The sequence below is a fragment of the Centrocercus urophasianus genome, unplaced genomic scaffold, assembly GCF_019232065.1.
Source record: "Centrocercus urophasianus isolate 14NV4802_14NV808 unplaced genomic scaffold, USGS_Curo_1.0 seq_10, whole genome shotgun sequence".
Taxonomy (NCBI): Eukaryota; Metazoa; Chordata; class Aves; order Galliformes; family Phasianidae; genus Centrocercus; species Centrocercus urophasianus.
In genome coordinates this window covers 76431694-76436262 of record NW_024884142.1, presented here as the reverse complement: position 1 = coordinate 76436262, position 4569 = coordinate 76431694, and the positions used below count along the sequence as shown (strand labels likewise).

Here is a 4569-nt window from a genome sequence, read left to right as displayed (position 1 = left end):
TCACAGACTTCACATGACATCCATGTAATCCTCCAGGAGACCTCGCTAGGTTCACTGTCACCAGAGAAAGAGCACGCAGAGGGACTCCTGTAACCAAACACTTGCTGAGTCACAGCTCAGTCACCCCTGTGCTTAGCAAGGCATGCCAGCCATCTGTCACCAGCACATCCTCCTCACTGCTCTGTGACTCTGCGGGGAAAACAACAGGAGGCAGATTACATTGACTGAGAAGCCAGGCTCTCGTGCATCTTGACTCTGAGTAATTCCTGCCTTGCCTTCTAAGCAGTGCTAAAGCCTTTGGCTCATCTTCGTTTGGCCCTTTGTCGGGGAAGACAGTGGCATTCAGGTTCGAACATTGAGCGCTTTGGCTGACTAATGAGTGACTCCAAACAAAGCCTGCTCTGGCAAGACATTGATGGTGTTGTGCAAAGTGTCCCTACTACAGACGAGTCATCTACACTGGCCTCCTCACCAGTACTCTAAGTAAACCAGAGTGTTCAAAAAAAAAGCAGCAAAATAGAGGGAACCCTGTTTCCTACAGACTTGTTTCCCAACTATGCCCAGTAAACAGCATGTGAGCAGAGATCCTATTCTGTCTCCTGTCCTAAGTGACCTCCCTCCCGTGTTCCCCCTCCATTTAGTTGTGACCTAGAGATCTGCAGTCCTGGAGGGCGCTTGTAGGGACACAGCCCCAAGAGAAGGGCAAATTTCTTACCACGTTCCTGCAAACCAATCAGATGCAGTGCTGCCCAGATACGTCAGCCAACCTGGGCTTGTGCAAGAAGCTTGCTGGGGGTGTGTGTTTGCATACCATGTACTCATGCAAGATTTCACAAACTCTGTGCTGCTTACAGCCAGCCTTCACCACTGAGGTTCCTTGCCCTCCTCTCTTGCATGTTTGAAAGGTTGTTTTCCCTATTAGCTCCCCTCAAGGACAAGGCACCCACACCAGCAATCTGACTGCCCTACTTCATTCTAAAGTGATGAAAGAGTGTGGAGTGGATGGAGCCTTTTTTACTCTGGAGGAAAAAAGTGAACTCAATGCCAGGCACGGATCCCAGGCTGTGGAGTTCAAATCGTACTCTGAGCACATAATTCCCATTTGTGTTTGCGTGCATGCAGGGCGAGGGTGGGAGCTGGAGGGGGAGGGGGGGCTGAATATAAGAATGTAATTGTCATAATTTAATCCAAAACTACTTCTTGGAAGAAAAAAAAATAGGCCAACACAAAACAGCATGTTCAGTTATAAACACCACATGAAAGAGCTGTATTATGTTCAACTTGGTAACTGCCATCTAACTTCAATGTTCTCAGCTGCCCGCTACTGGGCCAAGGTCTTTCCAGCACTCCCCCAGCCCCAAAGCAAACAAAGGCCCCCAGACAAGCTGCAACACAGATACCAATTTCTGAGGCCATGGCAAAATTCCACATAGAAAGTTCACTATAGACAGAAGACACAGGCTGGTGGCTGGAGTGCCTGGGAGCACAGAGCCATCTGGGACCCACGGCATGCCCAGCCACAGTGGGGAGAGTGCCTGCAAATCTCCTGCAAAGCCATAAAAAAGCTGGCCTGCACCATGTGGGATGCACAGTGCTTTGTAACCAGATTTCTCAGTGCTGGCCAGTGTATTCTCAGAGCCAGTCCATGCTGGCATCACAGCTGGTTTGTGATGGATGTGTGGGTTGGGAGCAATCACATCTGAAGGTACAGGGGCCCTTTTGGGGCCCTTTTGTGCCCCTCCTTCTTCTCCCAGGCTCTCAGCTGGAGTGAGTCATCTGGTGCAAAGGAAGCATAGTTACTCAGGCTTGGATCCTTAGAGGCACTCACTTACTTTGGATGACACTTGGCCCAAAATGCTCCCAGGAGCGCCAGAGACTTGGCATTGCTGAACATGATCCAGCAGTTTGCCCAGGTGACCAAGGCCAGTGGCATCCTGCCTTGTATCAGAAATAGCAGTCAGCAGGAGCAGGGAGGAGATCGTCCCTCTGTACTCGGCTCTGGTGAGGCCATGCTTCAAGTACTGTGTTCAGTTTTGGGCCCCTCACAACAAGAAAGATATCGAGGCCCTGGAGTGTGTCCAGAGAAGGGTACCAAAGCTGTGAAGGGCCTGGAGCACAGGTGTTATGGGGAGCAGCTTGAAGGAAGTAAACTGAAGTTCAGTCTGGACGAGGTTCAGAGCAGACCTTATTGCTCTCTACAACTGCCTGAAAGGAGGTTGTGGCTAGGGGAGGGTTGGCCTCCTCTTCTAGGTAATGGCAATAAGACGAGAGTGAATGGCATAGGAATTGAGGCAAAATGTGATAGTGGAGATCCAGGCAGGAGGTCAGTAGCTAGAATCACTGCCACTCATGGTCTAATGAGGCAGCAGGTGAGGGGAGCAATGGCTGGGAAGGGATGGGGCATCTAACAATAGGAGGAGAGGGAACGGCTTCAAGCTGTGCGAGGGGAAGTTCAGGTTGTATATTAGGAAAAAATTCCTTCTCAGAAAAAGTGGTGATGCACTGGCACAGGCTGCCCAGGGAGGTGGTGGAGTTACCTGGAGGTGTTCAAGGAACACATGGATGTGGCACTGAGAGACATGGTTAGGGGGCATGGTGGGGATGGGCTGGTGGTTGAGATGATCTTAGAGGTCTTATCCAACCGTAATGATTCTATGAGCAGCACGTTTCTTCTCTCCCTCCATGGGATGCCCCAGGCAGAGCCCTTCCTGCCTGCAGGGCTGGGAAACAAGGAAATGCATTCTTAAGTTCTTGCTGTCCCCTGCGGTGGGGGTGTTCTGGGGTCTCATGCTAACTGCAGGCTTTGCATAGCATCTGTTGGAGCTATAGCAATGTGATATCTCAAAGTAAATGCCTTCTGCTTGAAGAATATGTTTGTTAGCTTTACGCTAACCTTTATTTTCCATGGGTCTGGGTGACATTATTAGCACCCGTGCTTACTGCTGAAGTGAGGCATCTTTGTTGGAGCGTGGGTGGGAGATAGGTTATAGTCAATATGGAGTGGAGCTAGAGAATGGCTTCTGTTATTTATTTCTTTGCTGTTCTTGTAGGATACATGACACTGTTTCAGAAGATCTGCTTAGTAGAATCTAATTAAAATCCGAATTGTCACCCAGGCACCCTTCAGAGATTGTGCTTGCTTCAGCTGAGCTGAATGCAGGGCTCAGCACCTGCCTGCTCCAAGGGATGGTCCGGAACAAAGGACAGGGCTGAGGGAAAACAAGACAATCGGTAGAGCTAGCTTTGTCGGTGCGTCCCAGCTGCGTGTCCTGTAGCCGAGGCAAGGCAGGCAGCCGAGGCAAGGCAGGCAGCGTTCCCATCGCGTGTACAGTCCCCTTATTGCTGTGCAATCTCCAGCTGCTTCCCAGCCCACGGGACATATTAACGCCTTGGCTGCGCGGGGTACCCACTGCGAATAAAAACAGCAACCACCCTTTTCCCCCCCACACCGCCCGAAAGGTGGAATTGAACCACTCTGTCGCTAGACAGCTACAGGTTTGAAGCCTGCACCCCAGACCACTGAGGGTCATCCGGGCAATTCTAACCGCGCTCCCTTCAGGCAATATGAGGCTGCAAGACGAAGCCGTTGCAAGGTCAGGGCGAGCGCTGCGCAGTACCCGACAGCCGCGTTGAGCGGTGCCCCTGTCCGTGCCCCGGCCTCAGCCCCGGCCCCGCAGCACGGTACGCGCTAAAGGGACGACACCCCGCAGTTTGCTGCCGGCCCGGCAGCACGCGCGCGTCGTATGCAAATAAGGGGGCCGGCGATTGGCTGTCCCTCGGGGCGGGGGCGGTGGGTGACGCACGGCGCTTCCCAGAAGGAGTGGGGCCGCGCCCGGCGCCCTGCCCGCGCTGGGTGGGGTGGGGTGCGATGGGATGGGAGCGTCGAGCCTGGACGCGCCTGGTTGAGGGATTTCTTTCTTTTCTGTTTTTTGTTTTTGTTGTTTTTTTTTTTTTAATTCTTTTATTCTTTAATAATAATGGTTAACGGCAGTATTTGGGAGGAAGACACGCATCTCCCATGAGATAAATCGCAGAACAATAATATCCTCCGGGAGGAAGGATATGCCTTCCTGACCCCCAGCGGAGTGTCAGCTCATGCCCCGCAGTACGGGATTGAAAACACTTGTGCCTCGCTCCTCGTGAACGTGGCCGCGGAGGCTATTGCCACAAATGCCTGAGCCCTTGAAAAATGACCGAGTTATTTGCCTCGAGAGATTCCTCTGAAGTGGGGCCATTTGTGCAGATGCATGTGGTTTCCAGTGATCTTTAATTACATGGCTCCTTTTGGTGCAGGCAGCACAGCCAGCCTTTAACCTGCGAAGTGGGATTTTGTCAGCAAGAGCTGCTTGGAGAGCTGCTCCTGCCCCATGCCAGTGTTGGGCAGGAAGTTTTCTCCCCTGGCTCGCACGGGTCACATCCCAATGCACATTCCTTTCCCTTTACCTGGTGCTGATTCCAGTAGCAGGTGGTGTAATCTGGCACATTCCCTTTGTGCATAAAAATGCACAGTGCAAGGAACTGGGGGGTGTGTGTGTGGGAGGAGGTGCAGGGAAATTACTCATGGGAGGA

The 4569-nt window shown here is 52.1% G+C and overlaps 1 non-coding gene across 1 annotated transcript; it reads right to left on the bottom strand.

The window, feature by feature from the left end:
* Positions 1-3449: 3449 nt before the first annotated feature.
* TRNASTOP-UCA lies at positions 3450-3536 on the bottom strand. The gene has a single exon. It is a non-coding gene; the product is annotated as a tRNA-Sec (tRNA).
* Between the last annotated feature and the right edge of the window lie 1033 nt (positions 3537-4569).